This window comes from Bos taurus, chromosome 13, assembly GCF_002263795.3.
Source record: "Bos taurus isolate L1 Dominette 01449 registration number 42190680 breed Hereford chromosome 13, ARS-UCD2.0, whole genome shotgun sequence".
NCBI lineage: Eukaryota > Metazoa > Chordata > Mammalia > Artiodactyla > Bovidae > Bos > Bos taurus.
Genome location: NC_037340.1, coordinates 874654 through 896298, shown reverse-complemented (window position 1 = coordinate 896298; position 21645 = coordinate 874654). Strand labels below are relative to the sequence as shown.

Sequence of the window (21645 nt, the reverse complement as noted above, 5' to 3'; positions counted from 1 at the left end):
TCTTCTCCAACACCACAGTTCAAAAGCATCAGTTCTTCAGCACTCAGCCTTCTTTATAGCCCAACTCTCATATCCACACATGACTACTGGAAAAACCATAGCTTTGGCTATATGGGCCTTTGTTGGTAAAGTATTCTCTGCTCTTTAATATGTTCCCTAGGTTTGTCATAGCTTTCCTTCCAAGGACCAAGCACTGCTCAGTAAAGATGAATTGGTAGAAAATGTGGACTGGCATCTCCTTTTGATCTTTTCCAAATTCTTCTAGTTAGTGGTGGCTTGTCGTTCTGTGTTCCTAACCAGGACCAACTGTGGTAAAATAACATACAAATGGTTACTGTGGTGTCTGGCTAGGACGGGTCATTTCAATTAGTGTTTCCCCTAACACTTCCATTTTACTTGTTTTTTATCTGTACTTTAAAATGTGTGTACTGTGTTAGTATGGAAGAGCATATATGTCATTTATAAATAAGTTTATTTTAGAGATGGTCTGCACAAACTGTTTTACTGATTTGGGCATCAAAATGTTGGATATTGCAAATTTTGAGGATAGGGTATGGTTTTAGGACCTCCTAGAGTTGAATCAGAGCATGCTTCTAGGTAGCCTAGCAAGATTCAAAGGATCTGCTAAGCTCTAGCTCAAGGAATAGATATTTTTTTCCCAGTTTTTCTATATGTACCACAGCAGTTAGTTGCTTTTAGGACTGTGATGGGTGAGAAATACTAAGATGAATTATACAAGTTCCTTGGGAAAACATCTACTAAGAGAGGGCAATATTCCTTGTAATATTAAATTAGCCTATACATCACTTTAAGTCATAAATCTGGGAAGATATGTATTGATACTTCCCTCATTCTTCCACCACTGACAGATAACATGATTCAAACTCACAGTATGAGCTTTACCATGAAAACAGAAGGAATTGATATTCATTCTCAGACACTGCTGCTGCTGCTGCTGCTGCTGCTGCTGCTAAATCGCTTCAGTCGTGTCCGACTCTGTGCAACCCCATAGACGGCAGCCCACCAAGCTCCCCCGTCCCTGGGATTCTCCAGGCAAGAACATTGGAGTGGTTGCCATTTCCTTCTCCAATGCATGAAAGTGAAAAATGAAAGTGAAGTCTCTCAGTTGTGTCTGACTCTTCATGACCCCATGGACTGCAGCCTACCAGGCTCCTCCATCCATAGGATTTTCCAGGCAAGAGTACTGGAGTGGGGTGCCATTGCCTTCTCAGACACTACATGTGTTAATTTATTCATTCTCAGGCACTTTACATGTTCATCTAATCCTCATTGCAGCTCTAGAAAATAGCCAGTTACATAGGAACCAGAGACTATGCAACTTGCCTATTATGTCACAGCTAGGATGGAAAGATCTGAGAGTCAGATCTAGTTTTTCTTGATCTCAAATGCCATGTTCTCAAACGCCATGTTCTCAGCGGTTCTTCTCATCTCGACAAAGATATAAGAGTTCTTTGAAGCCATAGGATCTAAAGCTATCTTTCCCTTGTGTTTTTGGAATAAATGAGAGGCACTGCCCACAGCCCTGATATTTTAAAAAGGAAGTAGGCACATTAAAAGATTATCAAATTCATTTTAAAAAGAGAAAGTGAGATCATTAAAACTCTAGTCACGGAGTTTAATTGTTGACCCCTGAATGATTTGTGGTGCTCCCTTTGACACTCAGCAACCAAATGTTGAATTAGAGAAATGATAATTGGAAAAAGTTAATTGTCATCTCGTTCCCATTAAACCAATTTTGTGAGACAATTCAAGAGAGTAGATGGCTTTGCAATTTCCATGCACCATTTGTTTGCTAAGTCACTCAGCCCTGGATACCATTTATTTTCCAATACAGAGTCAAATACATCTATAATTTCTTTAAAAAAAAATGAGTTTAGACAAAGAGTAGATGTCGGTTTGATGGAAAAAGGTCAGTGGGGGCCCTTTCAGCAATAACCCCATTGGACAGAGAGCGTATCTCCCCTTAAAGTGTATGCACTTCAAAGCATGCTATTAAATGATAAGAAGGAGGAGGAAAATGTAATTTCTCCAGAATAATTTTTGCAACCACAGAAATATCTTGCTCAAGTGGACACTCAGTTCACTCCTAAATGTGCATTGGTTGGGACTGTGATGAAATACTTAGAATATCTAAGGAACTGTGTCTTCTGGGAGTTACAGATAACAAAACCATTGCCTATAAAAATCATATTTCTATTTCCTGAATAGGTGAAAAAAAAACACAAGGGGACTACAGATGTGAGTTAAAATCCATTCAGAACAGTGGGCTTGCAAACGGAACTAGTAATAAATTCCAAAAGAAAGAGTGAATCTCATCTGAAGAATCATGAGATGTTAATACAAAATATTTGAAAGTAGTTCTTTTTTTAAAGAAAAGGAAAAAGTAATCGAAGGTTTATGCTCACTGCATAAAATTGTCTGATAAAATATGTAGATAGTCCTTTAACTATTTGGAGTATTTTACATACTCAATTCCTGTTTCAGTGATGTTAAATATGCAAAACATTTTTTTTAAAGCATTAGTAAGTAAATTAGAAAACACACACACACACACACACATTAGAATCACATAGAATCACCAAAGATGGGGAAGGCATCTGTTGTCCAAGCCTGACCTATCATTTATCCAGAAATATCTACTTTTTAAATATAATTATCTCTCCTTCAGGGCTTCCCTGGTAACTCAGACAGTAAAGAATCTTCCTACAATTCGGGAGACCCAGGTTCAATCCCTGGATCAGGAAGATCCCCTGGAGAAAGGAATGGCAACCCACTCCAGTATTCTTGCCTGGAGAATTCCATGGACAAAGGAATATGGAAGTCCATGGGATCACGAAGAGCTGGACACGACCAAGCGACTACACTTCCACTTTCAACTTTCCTTCATGCTCCCCAATCCTGTTGAAATCTTCAGCCTTGCATTTCTTTTCTTGATTCAGTAGCCTCCAAAGTACTTTGAAAATAAAGGTTGTCCTGTGTGTCAGTTGATATGGTGGCTAACCATGCTTATTAAATATTTCCTTCCATTTAGGGTTTTTTGATAAGTTGTTAACTTGATCCAAAAGGAAAACAGATTCCTTATATTCTCCACTGTTTTATCTATACCTTCTGCCTGTTTTCCTGTTTCTGAGTGAATGCTAAATTATTCCGAGCCACGGTACACTGTCCTCCCTTACTCTTTTCCTTTCTCTCAAATTTCACATTATATTCTCCTCCAGTAATATTTTCATCCCCTCAAATGTTCATTTATAGAAACATAAGGGGCCAAATATTAGGCACCTAGCACCTACTCTGTACCAGGCACTAGGCAAGCTTCTCTAGCTATATGGAGGCAACAAGGGATGAAAAAGAGGAGCTATTTCATATACTTTTCTACTTCAAGGTTTGCAATAAACATCACTTTATCAGCTGGCAAATGCAAAGTATTAGCTGTCAGCTACAGCAAGTTATGAGAAATGGTTAGAATTAATCAGATAGAAGCGTAGGGCTAGAAGAGATTTTAAGATGCCACTTCTAGGTTTATCAGCCTTTTGTGGTTTGGGAAATGTAAGTACTAATTCAGTACAAACTTTTATATACATGCTTCAGAAACAAAATGATAAAGATGCCCATTTTTAAAAATAAAAAATATGTGACAATAGATTATTGGTGACATCTACCTTCTTTTTTCCTCTTAACTCTGATAATCACCTGGCCCTCTCATTCACATATTTCCCAAAACTGAACTAATCAGAAATGTTGGCCCATTTCTCATAAATCAGTTCTGATAAGATTAAAAACAGTGACTTTCAGCAGAAAACTAATTGGAGAAATCCATTTTAGATCTCTTTCTATATATATATATACACATACATATATATATATAGAGAGAGAGATCCCAGATTCACAACCTTCAGTAACCCAAGAGTTCTTAAATGTTCAAAAATAAAAACTTCTTAAAGTTTAATCTGAATCCACTGTGCTAGGATTTAGATCTATTTCTTCTTGGTCAAACTTAGCTATTTCAAAACAATTTTTTAAAGTCTACACTTGAATTACTTACTTTTTCACAAATTTCACATAATTTGTTTATAAGATCTAGAATCCCTTGCCTGTATATAACTAATCTGATCCTTAAAATCATATTTCTGGTTCCATTAAAATTTTTTACTTCAATGTAATACTTTTTGTTATTATATTAAAATAAGGACTACTTGTTGAGTGCTAACTAGGTGGCAAGCTCTGGAATACTATTTACATAATTTGTAGGGAGTAGGGATCAAGAATTAATGCTCTGGAAAAAAAAAAAAGAATTAATGCTCTGGAGTCTGAAAATCTATGTTTGAATTCTGGCTTTACCACTTGAGGAAATTATTACCTTTGTTTCAGTTCATTCATTTGCTAAATTATAATAAGAAATTACTTATTCCTTATTCTGCTTCTAGCAAAGATGAAATAAAAGGACTAGATTTACCTTTCCATCAGAAATAATGAAACAACTGGAAAAAATAGACAAGTGATGGTTTTCAAGACAGTGGCATCAGAAACCCAACAATGGTAATCCTTAAGAGACATGAAACAAAACAACAACAAAAAAAGATGAGCCTTTTAATGGGCCCAGTTTACAGCCTTGAGAGAATTTCCATATTCTGGCACAGGGAAGGAGAAACCCAGGAGGGTCCAACAGATTCTGTGAATTGGCGAGATAGCTGAGAATAAGTTGGCTTCACATCTCTTGACAGAGCACTGTAAAGGGGTGAGCTGCAGAAAGAGAACAGAAAGAGAACCCTGGAGATATGTAGAGGACCTCCCTTGAATATTCAGCAGAGCATCGATCAATATGTGCATAAAAAAGAATTACCCAAGGTCAGGAAAAAAATCATATGAAAGGGTTAACATTAACCTTGTTTGGCGTTCATTCAGGACTGGTAATAGTAGCTGTACCAACTACCTCCAGCTTCACAGGACAAGACATTGGGTTCAGTACTTAGAAGGTACTCAGTAGTTGGGAATACTTAGCCCTAGACTAAATATCCCATGAATATGCCAAATTATAAAAGCAAGACTCTAAAAAAATAATCTAACTGTTTTCAAGTAACTTTCTTCCAGAATAAAATTCAAATATATTTCAAGTAATATAAAACATTTTAGCGTCCCCAAAAAGGTAAAATTTAAATCAGTATGAAGTGTCCAATTAAAATTCCTAGGTAGGAAAATAATCAGGAAAGTAATATTCATCATAAGAAGAAAAATTAATCCATTGAAATGGATCTAGAACTGATACAAGTATTAGAATTAGTAGAGAAGGACATAGACATAGTTCCCATACATTTGAAAAGGTAAGTAGAAAAATAAAAGATGCAAAAGATTAAATTAAAAATCTAGGAATAAAAACTATAGTGTCTGAGATGAAAAATACACTGGATGAGATTAACAGCAGATTCAACATTGCAGAATAAAATGTTAGAGACTTAAAGATATAACAGTGGAAATTATCCACAATGAAATACCAAGGGAGGAAAGAAAGACAAACTTGAAAATAGCATCAGTGAGCCACGGAACAAAGTCAATTGCCCTACTTGTATGTGTGAACAGAGACTCCAAAGAGGGCGAGGCTATTCAAAGACAGAAAAGTTGACATTTTCCCCAACTTGAAGAATGTTAAACAAAACAAATCCAATAAGCTCAGTGAACAAGTTCAAGAAATATTTTTAAAAGTACACCTGCTGCTGCTGCTGCTGCTGCTAAGTTGCTTCAGTCGTGTCCGACTCTGTGCAACCCCACAGACGGCAGCCCACCAGGCTCCCCCGTCTTTGGGATTCTCCAAGCAAGAACACTGGAGTGGGTTGCCATTTCCTTCTCCAATGCATGAAAGTGAAAAGTGAAAGTGAAGTCGCTCAGTCGTGCCCGACCCTCAGTGACCCCATGGACTGCAGCCTTCCAGGCTCCTCCATCCATGGGATTTTCCAGGCAAGAGTACTGGAGTGGGTTGCCATGGCCTTCTCCAAAAGTATACCTAGGTACAGCATAATCAAATTGCTCTAAATCAGTAATAAAGATAAAACCTTAAAAGCAGCAAGAGGGAAAAAAAAAAAAAGAACATGTTCTGTGTAAGGAAACTAAATTAACTTAGCAGATGTCTTGTCAGAAACAACACAAGAGGGAAGACAATGGTGCAACATCTTGAAAATACTGAAGCCTCCCTACCCACCCCAATCCCCATGCCAGAAAAGGAAAAAAAAAAAAAGGAAAGAAAAATCCTATCAACCTAGAGTTTTGTACATAAGGAAAATATTTTTCAACAATGAAGGTAAAATAGTGATATTTTTTCAAATAAACAAAAACTGAAAAAAATCTCTTGCAACTTATCCACACTATAGGAAATCTTAATGAAATTCCTTTAGGCAAATAAAAAATGACTACAGACAAAAATATAAATATATAGAAAATAAAATGAAGTATCCTGGAAATGATAACTACATGTGTAACTATATGGTGATTATCTTTCTTATTTATTTAAACATCTTTTTTTCTTTTCTATAAGCAAGAACTTTTGCTGTGTTTTCTTTTAAATTTTATTTTATTTTTTATTGAATTATAATTGATGCACAAAATTATATGTTACAGTTGTACAGTATAGTGATTCTCTATTTTTTCAAGGTTATGCTCCATTTATAGTTGCTGTAAAACACTATATACTGTTGTATAATATATATTTACAGCTTATTTTATACCTGATAGTTTGTGCCTCTTAATCCCTTACCACTATACTGTGCTTCTCCTTTCCTGTTCCCTACTGGTAACCACTCGCTTATTCTCTGTACTTGTGAGTATGCTTTTTTCATTATATTCATTAGTTAGTTGTGTTTTTTTAGAAAACACAAATAAAAAATATCATACAATATTTGTGTTTCTCTGATTTATTTCACTTAGCATAATACCTTTCAGGTCTATCCACATTGCTGCAAATGGAAAATTTTTCATTCTTTTTATGGCTGAATAGTATTCCACCACTTCTTCTCTATCCATTTATTCACTGATGGATATAGATAGGTTGCTTCCATACCTTGACAACTGTAAATAATGCTGCTGTGAACACTGGGGTTCATGTATCTTTCTGAATTAGTTTTTTTTTTTTTCCAGATATATGCACAGGATTAGAAGTGCTAGGCCATATGGTAGTTCTATTTTTAGTTTTTGAAGAAAATTCCATACTGCTTTTTACAATGGCTGTACCAATTTACATTCCCACCAATAGTAAATGAAAGTTCTTTTTTCACGTTCTTCAAATGGGAGAAAACAATAGCAAATAAAGCAACTGACAAAGAATTAATCTCAAAAATGTACAAGCAGTTTACGCAGCTCAATACCAGAAAAACAAATGACCCAATCATAAAATAGGCCCAAGAACTGAACAGACATTTCTCCAAAGAAGACATATAGATGGCTAACAAACACACGAAAAGTTGCTCAATATCACTCATTATCAGAGAAATGCAAATCAAAACCACAATTAGGTACCATTTCACATGGGTCAGAATGGCTGCTATCCAAAAGTCTACAAGCAATAAGTGCTGGGGAGGGTGTGGAGAAAAGGGAACCCTCTTACACTGTTAGTGGGAATGCAAACTAGTACAGTCACTATGAAGAACAGTGTGGAGATTCCTTAAAAAACTGGAAATCGAACTGCCACATGACCCACCAATCCCACTGCTGGGCATCCACACCAAGGAAACCAGAACAGAAAGAGACAAGTGTACCCCAATGTTCATTGCAGCACTGTTTACAATAGCTAGGATATGGAAGCAACCTAGATGTCCATCAGCAGATGAATGGATAAGAAAGCTATGGTACATATACACAATGGAATATTACTCAGCTATTTAAAAGAATGCATTTGAATCAGTTCTAATGAAGTGGATGAAACTGGAACCTATTATACAGAGTGAAGTAAGTCAGAAAGAAAAACACCATTAGAGTATATTAATGCTTATATATGGAGTTTTGAATGATGGTAACGATGACCCTATATGAGAGACAGCAAAAGAGACACAGATATAAAGAACAGTCTTTTGGACTCTGTGGGAGAAGGTGAGGGTCGGATGATTTGAGAGAATAGCATTGAAACATGTATAGTATCATATGTGAAATAGATCACCAATGCAAGTTCGATACATGAAACACAGAACTCAAAGCTGGTGCACTGGGACAACCCTGAGGGATGGGATGGGGAGGTAGGTAGGAGGGGTTTCAGGATGGGGGACACATGGCCGATTCATGTCAATGTATGGCAAAACCCACTACAATATTGTAAAGTAATTAGCCTCCAGTTAAACTAAATAAAATTTTTAAAATCTATCAATATTAATAGACTAAAAAAGAAGAGCTCCATTTTCTTCTCTATAGAGGGAGAAAAAGCATTGATAAATTCTGTAAATATTTACTTAGTTCAGTTTGGTTGCTCAGTCATGTCCGACTCTTTGCAATCCCATGGGCTGCAGCATGCCAGGCCTCCCTGTCCATCATCAACTCTTGGGATTTACTCAAACTCATGTCCATTGAGTCAGGAATGCGATCCAACCATCTCATCATCTGTTGTCCCCTTCTCCCCACGCCTTCAATCTTTCCCAGCATCATCCCAGCATCCTGAATCCTGGCATGTGAAGTCAAGTGAGCCTTAGGAAGCATCACTATAAATAAAGCTAGTGGAGGTGATGGAATTCCAGCTGAGCTATTTCAAATCCTAAAAGATGATGTTGTGAAAGTTCTGACCTCAATATGCCAGCAAACTTGGAAAACTCAGCAGTGGCCACAGGACTGGAAAAGGTCAGTTTTCATTCCAATCCCAAAGAAGGGCAATGCCAAAGAATGTTCAAACTACCGCACAATTGCACTCATCTCACAAGCTAGCAAAGTAATGCTCAAAATTCTCCAAGCCAGTCTTCAACAGTATGTGAACCATGAAATTCCAGATGTTCAAGATGGATTTATAAAAGGCAGAGGAACCAGAGATCAAATTGCCAACATCCGTTGGGTCATCAGAAAAGCAAGAGAGTTCCAGAAAAACATCTACTTCTGCTTTATTGACTATGCCAAAGCCTTTGATTGTTTGGACCACAACAAATTTGTATTAGATAAAATCTAAATCAGGAAACTAGGAATAAAAGGTAAGTTTTCTAACCTGGTAAAGAACACTCATGACAAAACTATAGCTAACATCATAATTAATGGTGAAAACTGAATTCTTTCTCCCTTAAATTAGGAGCAAGACAAAGATGTACACTCTCATCACTTATATTCAACACTGCACTGAAGATTCTATCTACTGAATTAAACAAGATAAACAAGTTTAAGTCATTCAAATTGGACAGAATGAAACAAAATTGCCTTCATTCTGAGATCAGCTAATCTGTATTGAAAATTCAAAGGAATCTATAAAAAAACTTCTCAAACTAAATGAGTGTAACAAAATTGCAGGATATAAGATCAAGGTAAACATTAATCATACTTCTATATACTAGTAATTGGGGCTTCCCTTGTGGCTCAGAGGGTAAAACATCTGCTGCAATGCAGGAAATCTGGGTTTGATCCTTGGGTTGAGAAGACCCCTGGAAAAGGGAATGACTACCCACTCCAGTATTCTTGCCTGGAAAATTCCATGGACAGAGGAGCCTTTTGGTTGTTGTTTAGTCTCTAAGTCATGTCCAACTCTTTGTGACCTCATGGACTGCAGCATGCCAGGCTTCCCTGTATTTCACCGTCTCCCAGAGTTTGCTCAAACTCATGTCCATCGGTCAGTGATGCCACCAAACCATCTCTTGGTCTATTGCTCCCTTCTTCTCCTGCCCCAAATCTTTCCTAGCATAAGGGTCTCTTCCAATGAGTAAGCTCTTTGTATCAGGTGGCCAAAGTATTGGAGCTTCAGATTCAACATCAGTCCTTCCCGTAACTATTCAGGATTGATTTTCTTTGGGATTTGGTTTGATCTCCTTGCTGTCCAAGGGATTTTCAAGAGTCTTCACCAGCACCAGAGTTCAAAAATATCAATTCTTCAGCATTCAGCCTTCTTTATGATCCAACTCTCACAACTCCAGTATGTGACTACTGGAAAAACCATAGCTTTGACTGTATGGAACATTGTCAGCAAAGTGATGTCTCTGCTTTCTAGTACACTATGTTTGTCATGGTTTTTCTTCCAAGGAGCAAGTGTCTTTTAATTTCATGGCTGTGGTTACTATCCACAGTGTTTTTGGAGCCCAAGCTCCAAAATAAAATCTGCCATAATTTCCATTTTTTCCCCAACTATTTGTCATATGTGTTGGGACTGGCATGATCTTAGTTTTCTGAATGCTGAGTTTTAAGCCATTATTTTCACTCTCCTGTTTCATTTTCATCAAGAGGCTCTTTAGTTCTTCTTCATTTTCTGCCATAAGGGTGGTGTCATCTGCATATCTGAGGTTATTGATATTTCTCCCAGCAATCTTGATTCCAGCTTGTGATTCATTCAGCTTGGCATTTTTCATGATGTACTCTGCATAGAAGTGAAATAAGCAGGGTGACAATATACAGCCTTAATGCACTCCTTTCCCAAATTTGAAGCAGTCCATTGTTCCATGTTCTGTTCTGTTTCTTTGGACCTGCATACAGGTTTCTCAGGAGGCAGGTAAGGTGGTCTGATATTTCCATCTCTTTCAGAACTTTCCAGTTTGTTGTGATCTACACAGTCAAAGGCTTTGTTGTAGTCAATAAAGCAGAAGTAAATGTATTTCTGGAATTACCTTGCTTTCTGTATGATCCAGTAGAGTTGGCAATTTGACTTCTGGTTCCTTTGCCTTTTCTAAATCCAGCTTGAACATCTGGAAGTTCTTGGTTCGTGTACTAGTGAAGCCTACCTTGAGCTAGAGTTTTGAGCATTACCTTGCTAACATGTGAAATGAGTGCAAGTGTAAAGTAGTTTGAACATTCTTTGGCATTGCTCTTCTTTGGGATTTGAATGAAAATTGACCTGTTCCAGTTTTGTGACCACTGCTGAGTTTTCCAAATTTGCTGACATATTGAGTTCAGCACTTTAACGGCATCATCTTTTAGGATGTGAATAGCTCAGCTGGAATTCCATCATCTCCACTAGCTGTGTTTGTAGTAATGCTTCTTAAGGCCCAGGTGACCTCACACTCCAGGAAGTCTGGCTCTCAGTTCAGTTCAGTCACTCAGTCGTGTCTGACTCTTTGCGACACCATGAATTACAGCACACCAGGCCTCCCTGTCCATCACCAACTCCCGGAGTTCACCCAAACTCATGTCCAAGTCTGGCTCTAGGTGAGTGATAACAGAGGAGCTTGGCATGCTGCAGTCCATTAGGTGGCAAAGAATCAGACATTACTGAGTGACTAAAGACTAAGGATTCTCCAGGCAAGAACACTGGAGTAGGCTGCCATTTCCTTATCCAATGCATGAAAGTGAAAAGTGAAAGTGATGTCGCTCAGTCATGTCCGACTCTTAGCAACCCCATGGACTGCAGCCTAACAGGCTCCTCCGTCCATGGGATTTTCCAAGCAAGATTTCTGGAGTGAAGTGCCATTGCCTTCTCCAAACATACTAGTAATTAATAATCAGAAATTGAAATTAAATAACACCATTTAGAATAGAATCAAAATATTAAATTCTTGGGGATAAGACTGACAAAACATGCAGAAATCCTAATTACTGAAAACTACAGATTTAATTAGAATATATTCTTAAGTGAAATTAAAAAGACCTAAATATATGGAAAGACAGACATCCCATGTTAATGGATCAGAAGACTCAATATTGTTAAGATAATTTTTTTTGAATTTGATGAATGGACTCAATGCAGTACCAATAAAATATAGCAGACTTCTTTGGAGAAATTGACAAAGTGACTTTAAAATTCATATGAGAAAGTGTAGAAGAGTCAAAATAATGGAGAAACAAGAGCAAAATTAAGGACTAACTCTATTTTAATACTCATAAAGCTACAATAGTTGACAGTGTCTTGTGTTAGATAAATGCACTGGAATAAAAAGTGCATAAAGACATCCTATTGACAACTGAAACAAATCAGTGGAGAAACTTTTTTTTTTTTTTAACAAATAGTACTGGCTCAATTGGATATGCAAACACTAAACTTTGATTCATATCTCTTACCACATATAAAAATAAACACAAAATGAACTGTAGACTGCAATGATAAACTTAAAAATTTTAAACTTATAAGAGAGACTATAGGAGGAAATCTTTATGTTTTTAGGGTAGGCAATGAGTTCTTAAGTAATATACCTAGAGAATAATCTATTAAAAATTTATAAATTGAACTTTACCAAAATTAAAATTTTTTTGTCTTCAAAGGACAGTTTTAAGAGAATAAAAAGAAAAACCACAAGCTGTGAGAAAATGTTTGCCAATCATATATCTGATAAAGGATTTGTATCTAGAATAAGTAAATGATTCTGAAACCCAAACTATAAAACACCTAACCAAATTAAAGTGGGCAAATTCTTTGAACAGACACCTCATCACAGAAGACACATAGAAGGTGCATGAAATAAACATGTGGAAAGATGCTCAACATTATTAGTCATTAGAGAAAGGCAAATTAAAGCTATAGTAGGATAGCACAGCACACTTGCAAGAATTGCTGGAAATAAAAAGTGTAATTATACCAAGTACTGGTGAGAATGTGAAAAAACTAGAATGCTCATACATTGCTGGTGGAATATAAAACATAAAATGACCTTTTATTAAACTATGACAGATTTCATTTGTCATACAATACACTTATTCCAATCCTGATTATTTGCCCAAGAGAAATGAAAGCATAAATGCATATAAGCTATTGTACATAAAAGTTCACGGTGTCTCAGATGATGGCAGAGTAGAAGGACATGTGGTCATCTTCTGTAAAAACACCTAAAACACAACTAGCTGCTGAATAACCATCAACAGGAGAATGAGATTGTTGGATCCCACCAAATAAAGATACCCCAAGTCCAAGGGCAAAGCAGAAGCCCCAACAAGATGGTAGGAGGAGCACAACTGCATTTAAAATCAAATCTCATACCCTCCAGAGACCCTCAGAGGGAGCTAGCAAACCCTCATGTGCACCAGGACCCCGGGAAAAGAGCAGTGACTTCCAAAGAGACTGAGCCAGATCTGTCTTTGAGTATCTGAGTGTCTCCTGCAGAGGCATGGGTCAGCAATAGCCTCCCAGGGGGACAGGGGCTCTGGCTGCAGCAGAGCTGGAGATGCAGCAGGTCATCATAAGCTCCATGATAGAGCCTCTGAGCAGATGACCTAGAAACTGGAGAACAATTATGCCAAAGAAGTTCTCACACTATTGAAAAAGTTCTAGGTCCCACAACAGATTTCCCAACCTGGGGGTCTGGCAAAGGGACTTAGAATCCCCAGGGAATTTGACTTTGAAGGTCAGTGGGATTTGATTATAGAACTAATACAAGACTGGGGAAACAGACATTTGGAGGGCACAAACAAAACCTTGTGCATACCAGGACTCAGTAGAAACAGCAGTGACCCCACAAGAGCCTGAACCAGACTTACCTATGAGTGTCCAGGAGTTTCTGGCAGAGGTGTGGATCAACAGTGGCCTGCTACAGAGTCAGGGGCACTGACTACAACAGTCCTGGGAGCCTCAGTGTGCTGGCGTAAGTCCTTTTGAAGGAGGTCACCATTACTGCCATTACCCCTACCAGAGTTTGGCCTTAACTACAGGCTATGAGGAAACACAGCCCCACCAGTCAGCAGATAATTGGATTAAAAATCTACTGTGCATAGCCATGCCCACCAGAGCGAGACCCAGTTTCCCCCCAAACCAGTCCCTCACATCAGGAAGTTTCCACAAGCCTCTTATCCTTATGAATCAGAGGGCAGACAGAATGAAAACCACAATCACAGCAAATGTACCAAACTGATCACATGGATCACAGTCTTATCTAACATTAATGAAACCATGAGCCATGCTGTGTAGGGCTACCCAAGATGGATGGATCATGATGGAGAGTTCTGGCAAAACATGGTACACTGGAGAAAGGAATGGCAAACCAGTTCAGTATTCTGCCTCAAGAACCCCATGAACAGTATGAAAAGGCAAAAAGATATGACACTGAAAGATGAACTTCCCAGGGCGGTAGGTACCCAATATGCTACTGGAGAAGAGTGGAGAAATAACTCCAGAAAGAATGAAGAGGCTGAGTCAAAGCAGAAACAAGGCCCAGTCGTGGATATGTCTGGTGGTGAAAGTAAAGTCCACTGTTGTAAAGAACAATACTGCACAGGAATCTGGAATGTCAGGTCCATGAATCAAGGTGAACTTGAAGTGGTCAAACAGAAGATGTCAAGAGTGAACATCAACATTTTAGGAATCAGTGAACCAAAATGGACCAGAATGGGCAAATTTAACTCAGATGGCCATTATATCTACTACTGTGGGCAAGAATCCCATAGGAGAAATGGAGTAGCCCTCATAGTCAACAAAAGAGTCCAAAATGCAGTGCTTGGGTGCAATCTCAAAAACAACAGTTTGCTTCCAAGGCAAACCATTCAACATCACTGTAATCCAAGTCTATGCACCAACCGCTAATACCGAAGAAGGTGAAGCTGAACAGTTCTATGAAGACACACAAGACCATCTAGAACTAACAACAACAAAAAAGGTGTCCTTATTATCATAGGGGACTGGAATGCAAAAGTAGGAAGTCAAGAGATAACCGGAGTAAGAGGCAAGTTTGGCCTTGGAGTACAAAACGAAGCAGGGCAAAGGCTAACAGAGTTTTGCCAAGAGAATGCCACTAGTCATAGCAAGCACCCTCTTCCAACAACACAAGAAGACTCTACACATGGACATTACCAGATGGTCAATACCGAATTATTCTTTGCAGCTGAAGATGGAGAAGCTCTATACAGTTAGCAAAATAAAGACTGGGAGCTGACTGTGGCTTAGATAATGAACTACTTATTGCCAAATTCAGACTTAAACTGAAGAAAGAAGGGAAAAACCACAAGGCCACTCAGGTATGACCTAAATCAAAATTATAGTGTGAAAGTGACAGATTCAAGGGATTAGATCTAATAGACGGAGTGTCTGAAGAACTATGGATGGAAATTCACAACATTGCACCGGAGGTGGTGATCAAAACCATCCCCAAGAAAAAGAGAGGTAAAGAGGCAAAATGGATGTCTGAGGATGTCTTACAAGAGCTGAGAAAAGAAGAAAAGTGAAAGGCAAAGGAGGAAAGGAAAGATATATCCATCTGAGTGCAGAGTTCCAAAGAATAGCAAGGAGAGATAAGAAAGTCTTCCTAAGTGAACAGTGCAAAGAAATAGCAGAAAACAATAGAATGGGAAAGATTTCATGTAATGATGGCACATAAAGGATAGAAACAGTAAGGACCTAACAGAATCAGAAAGATTAAGAAGAGGTGGCAAGAATACACAGAAGAGCTATACAAAAAAGGTCCTAATGACCCAGATACTCACAGTGGTGTGGTCACTAACCTAGAGCCAGGCATCCTGGAGTGTGAAGTCATCTGGGCCTTAGGAAGCATCACTACCAACAAAGCTAGTGGAGGTGAAGGAATTCCAGCTGAGCTATTTCAGATTCTAAAAGATGATGCTTTTAAAGTGCTGCACTCAATATGCCAGCAAATTTGGAAAACTCAGCAGTGGCTAATGGACTAGCAAAGTTCAGTTTTCATTCCAGTGCTAAAGAAGGACAATGCCAAAGAATGTTCAAACTACTGTGCAATTGTGCTCATTTCACATGCTAGCAAGTTAATGTTCAATTTCTTCAACCTAGACTTCAACAGTGTGTGAACCAAGAACTTCCAGATATATAAGCTGGATTTAGAAAAGACAGAGGAAACAGAGATCATATTGCCAACATATATTGTGTCATAGAAAAAGCAAGGGATTCCAGAGAAACATCTGCTTCATTGACTACACTAAAGCCTTTGACTCTGTGAATCACAGCAAACTGTGGAAAATTCTTAAAGAGATGGGAATACTAGAATACCTTACCTGCCTCCTGAGAAACCTCTTCTAGGCCAAGAAGCAAGTTAGAACAGGACATGGAATGATGAACTGGTTTAAAATTGGGAAAGGAGTACATTGAGGTTGTACTTGCTAACTTAACTTATATGCAGAGTACATCATGCAAATACTAGGCTGGATGGAGCACAAGCTGCAATCAATATCGCCAGGAGAAATATAAATAAACTCATATATGCAGATGACACGAATCTTATGGCAGAAAGTGAAAGAGAACTAATGAGCTTCTTGATGAAGGTGAAAGCTGAAAGTGGAAAAGCTAGTTTAAAACTCAACATTCAAAAAATAACATCATGGCATTCAATTCCGTCACTTCATGGCAAATATGGGAAAACAATGGAAACAGTGACAGGCTTCATTTTCTTGAGCTTCAAAATCACTGCAGATGGTGACTGCAACCATGAAATTAAAAGGTGCTGGCTCTTTGGAAGAAAAGCTATGGCAAACTAGAGAACATGTTAAAAAGCAGAGACATTACTTTGCTAACAAATGTCTCTATAGTCAAAGCTATGGTTTTTCCTGTAGTCATGTATGGATGTGAGAGTTGGACCATAAAGGAGTCTGAGCACTGAAAAATTGATGCTTTTGAACTATGGTGTTGGAAAAGACTCTTGAGAGTCCTTTGGATTGCGAGAAGATCAAACCAGTCAATCCTAAAGGAAATCAATCCTGAATACTCATTGGAAGGACTGATGCTGAGGCTGAAGCTCCAATATCTTGGCCACCTGATTCAAAGGGTTGACTCACTGGAAAAGACCCTAGATTGAAGGCAGCAGGAGAAGGCGACAACAGAGGACAAGACGGTTGTCTCGTCCTGACCCAATGAGTTTGAGTAAGCTCTGGGAGATCGTGATAGACAGGGAAGCACTGGCATGCTGCAGTCCATGGGGTCACAAAGAGTCAGTCATGACTGTGTGACTGAACAACAACATAAATGCTCACATTTGTAATATCTAACAAATGTGCTAACAAAGGTGTGTCTAGTCCAAGCTTTGGTTTTTCCAGTAGCCATGTATGGATGTGAGAGTTGGACTATAAATAAAGCTGAGCACCGAAGAATTGATGCTTTCGAACAGTGGTGTTGGAGAAGACTCTTGAGAATCCCTCGGACTGCAAGGACATCCAACCAGTCTATTCTAAAGGAAATCAGCCCTGAATATTCATTGGAAGGATTGATGCTGAAGCTGAATTGAAGCTCCAATACTTTGGCCACCTGATAAGCAGAACTGACTCATTTGAAAAGACCCTGATGCTGGGAAAGATTGAAGGTGGGAGGAGAAGGGGTTGATAGAGGATGAGATGGTTGGATGGCATCACCAACTCAATGCACATGAATTTGAGTAAACTCCGGGAGTTGGTGATGGACAGGGAGGCCTGGCATGCTGCAGTCCATAGGGTTGCAAAGAGTCGGACATGACTGAGGGACTGAACCTAACCTAACTGAGTATCTAAAGCTGGAAAGAGTTCAAGTATCTTTCAATAATGAACAGACAAACATATTGTAGGATATTCACATAATGGATTAAGCTCAGCAGTGGAAAGGAAAGAATTATAGATATACACGATGATATGAATGCATCCCCAAATAGCCATAAGTGAAAGACATCACGTTGTAAAATAATATATTCTGTATTATTTCATTTATATAAGATTCTAGTAAATGCAAACTAATCTATAGTGACTATTTTCTGAGGAAGAGAAGAGATAAGGAATGGAGAAGGAAATAATCCTTATAAAAAAGGATTTTTTAATAATCTTTATAAAAAACTTGAAGAAACTTCTAGGGATGTGGGTATCTAGGTTGTGGTAATGGTTTCATGGATATATGCAAACTTAAAATACTGCACATTGTAAATATGTGCAGTTTTCATGTAAAGAGTGAATTTATATATTAAAAAAAAGTCCAGTAAGAACAGTATCTAGAGTTCAAGATTTATTAGCCATAGAATAAGTAATCATATATAAAGCACTTAGCATGTTTCCTGACTCATGTAAGTTTTTAGTAAGTTAGATTTTTTTGTGTGTTGTGAACCATTTTTTTGTCAATCCGCAATTCTCTTAGGTTGAGGAATCGTATATTTACCCTCAGTTTCATGCAAGTTTAGAGACCATGCTGGAAATCTCTGCTGAAGCAAAAACAGTTGGCCTTCTGGGATCACCTCAAAATTAAAGATAAGAAAGAGAAAATGTACCAAAAATTAATAAATACATCAAGGTGACATACCAAGTCTGAATTTGGCTCCTAAATGAAGAAAACTTACTGCTTTTTGTATGCCCTATATTAAAACATTTCAGAGGGTTTAAAACTTCCCCAAATTCTTTCAGAATGTAGAATCTGATTTAAATGTGCAAAATTGCCAAATAAGGTGTCAGGTCGGGTTCCTGAGATGTGATTTGAATCCAACCAGCAACTGAACCTGAGACATGGAGTTGAGTCCAGATATGGATGGCCCCAGGAACACTGATTGTTATTAGATGTTATCTCATGGCACCCCACTCCAGTACTTTGCCTGGAAAATCCCATGGATGGAGGAGCTTGGTAGGCTGCAGTCCATGGGGTCGCTAAGAGTCAGACACGACTAAGCGACTTCACTTTCACTTTTCACTTTCAGGCATTGGAGAAGGAAATGGCAACCCACTCCAGTGTTCTTGCCTGGAGGATCCCAGGGACGGGGGAGCCTGGTGGCTGCCATCTATGCGGTCACACAGAATCAGACACGACTGAAGTGACTTAGCAGCAGCAGCAGCAGCAGGAAACACTGATAGTGGAATAGGGAACTGAAACAGAGTGGGAAATCAGGCAATAAAGTTTACATCATCAAATAAGTTACTACTGTGGGTAACTGTTTCTTCAGTGTAGCTGGGGAACTCTTAGAGACAGCGTAGAATACATATTAGAATTATGCCAACAGAGCGGCAAGGGAGATTGTGCATCTGTCTTCCAATCTCTGTGCCAACATCATTTGGACTTTGCATCCAGAACATTATCCTCCCTCTGGTATTTCTGGCTTGCCAAGAGCATGGGCCAGAATGAAAGCTAACAGGCAGAGAGCAGCAGGTGTTTGCACTAAATAGCTTTCCTAGTGTAGAGTTGAGTACCATGGGAGAAAAAGCAGGCTCTCAACAGCCTCAGCTACATAAATCAAGCAGGAATGTGGCCTTCCTTCAAGTGTCCTTCCCAGTTAAATTATCTTTAGAGTCTATTTAAGCTACCAATCTTTTCCAGCTGCTATTGAATGAATTGCTTCACCACATTTGGTGTATGACTTCAATTGGTTAGTAATGTAGTTGGGAAAAGCTGTAGGATTCCAAGATGCATTGCAGCTGTCTGAGGCTTGTTATTAACAAGGACAAGTTCATTGAATAGTCTGATCTGGATTACTATTGTATAAATTTTCATCCTAAAGAAGCAAAATCATCGACATGTCTAGGCAAACATCACATGTGTTTTGTCTGTTTTAAAAAATAGTTGTGGGTATTTATTACCATTCTGTTGATAATTCATTTTTTACTCTCTATCATGTTTTTCAGAGCATGATTATGTTATTGTTTTCCATTTCCATTTTCTGGAAGTGACATGTATTACACAGGAAACATGACTACAGAAAAACTCATTAGACTTTCTCCTAAATAACATACTTTTTCTATCAGCCTTAATCAATAATATAATTTGCTTTATCCCAATAACAGTTGATGACAGAGATATGAAATTTTATCATTATCAAGAAACTATTACAGGGGAATTTCCAAACCCAACTGAAAATCATGCTAAAATGCTCAGAACAGGGGAGGTATTCAAGTGTGCTTTAGCCATCATTAGCAGAAATTTTATAGAGATTCTCAAACATTTAATGGGGCATGGAGCTAGTTGATTTTAAAGTATTTTCCTATCCCAAGATTCTGGATACTTTACAATACCCACAGAATTTTCCATTGTGAGGTGGCCTGTATTGGTTACCTATGCTGAATAACAAATTACCCCCAATTTAGGTAACAAGTCTTTAGGCAATAAACCTTTATTATCTCACAGATTCTGTGGGTCAGGAATCTGTGTGTGGCTTAATTGGTCTTCCATCTTAAGGTTTCTCACAGGGCTGTAATCCTGTTATGAGTCAGAGCTCCACTGGGGGAGAATTTGCTTGTATGGTTGCTGATAGGATTCTGTCCCAGGTTGTTGGACAGAGTCCTTCTTGAGTTCTTCACTCAGGCCTCTTTCTAGGGCAGCTGACAATGTGGCATTGGCTTTCTAATGAGCAAGAGAAAGCCAGAATGGATAAGCAAGTTGAAACTTAATCTTTTGTAGCTAAATCTCAGAAGTGATATCCTGTCATTTTTGCCACATCCAGTTAGTTGCAAGCAAGTCACTGAGCCCGGCCCACACTCAAAAGAAGGATTATATCAGTCATGAAACTCCAGAGGGAGTGGTCATCAGGAGCCATGTTAGAGGCTCCTGTAGGACCAGAAACTCCCCTAAGACAAAAAGCATCTCTTCTCCCAGGCTGCCCCAGAAGCTGATATTGTCACATACTTTCTAGGAAAGGGTTTTCTATCTCTTGATCCCCAAATTATGTGAAATGCAGTGTGTTTTACAGGAGAGTTACTTTCAGGAGCAGACATGAGAAGTCAGGAGGACAGATCATCTTTAGGTTCATTATACCTGTGACAGAGGCCATTTTGCTTTTCTTTAGGGTTGAAAAGCAGAGAAGAATAGTTAGTATTTCTAGGGGGATCAAAATATGGAAGGCCACTGTGCAGGAGAAAAGGTTGGGCCAGTAACATGGAGCACACTGAGGAGATGAAAGGATTTCAACTTTCTCAAACAAAAGATCAGTAAAGACAATCTTTTTTGTCTTGGGCAGTCCTGATTTCGAGATTTCCAGGTATATTAGTTTATGAAATCACAAGGGGATCAAGTTCTCCTTCTGCTTAAAAGTTTTCTCTTGGTTTCCCTTAATGTATATAACATATGACCAGCTTCTTAGCTATTTATTTATTAAAAATTTTTTAAAATATTTATTCATTTTTAAAATCTTTTGGCCACACCACATGGCATGTGGGATTTTAGTACCCTAAATAGGGATCAAACCCATGTCCCCTGGATTGGCAGCATAGAAGTCTTAATCACTGGACCACCAAGAAAGTCCTTTCTTAGCTGTTTAAAACTCTCTCTATCTATATACACTGTTTTTTCGGTCTTTTCTCTAATAACACATCCTCCATTTATTCTGTTTCAGATAAACTGACTCAAGGGATTGAGGAACTCCCCTGATCGGGAACCGCATGCGCATCGTGTCCGCGTACTTGCCTTTCCAGAGTTACGGTCAGAGTCTAGCTCAATCTTTCCACAGCACAATAATCTGCTCTCCCAAACAGGCATGGTTTTTATGGTTTATTCTATTTACTTGAAAATTAATGCTGTGCTGTCTTGAAGCTGCTCATTTATTATTACTTTTTTTCTATTTAAGTCATATCATTTGTCTTGTTTATATCTCATTTCTCCAGATAGAGTTTAAGTTGTTTGGGGGCCAAGAACTTGCCATGGCTTTTTTTTTTTTTTTGTAGTTT

The 21645-nt window shown here is 38.3% G+C and overlaps 1 long non-coding RNA gene across 1 annotated transcript in view; it reads left to right on the top strand.

Annotated features, from left to right (window-relative positions):
• The window catches only part of LOC112449369 (uncharacterized), a 46121-nt gene that overhangs the window by 16978 nt on the left and 7498 nt on the right, over positions 1-21645 (top strand). Inside the window, exon 2 of the long non-coding RNA XR_003037946.2 lies at positions 21315-21400. This is a non-coding gene — a long non-coding RNA (uncharacterized lncRNA). The remainder of the gene's footprint in view (positions 1-21314; positions 21401-21645) is intronic.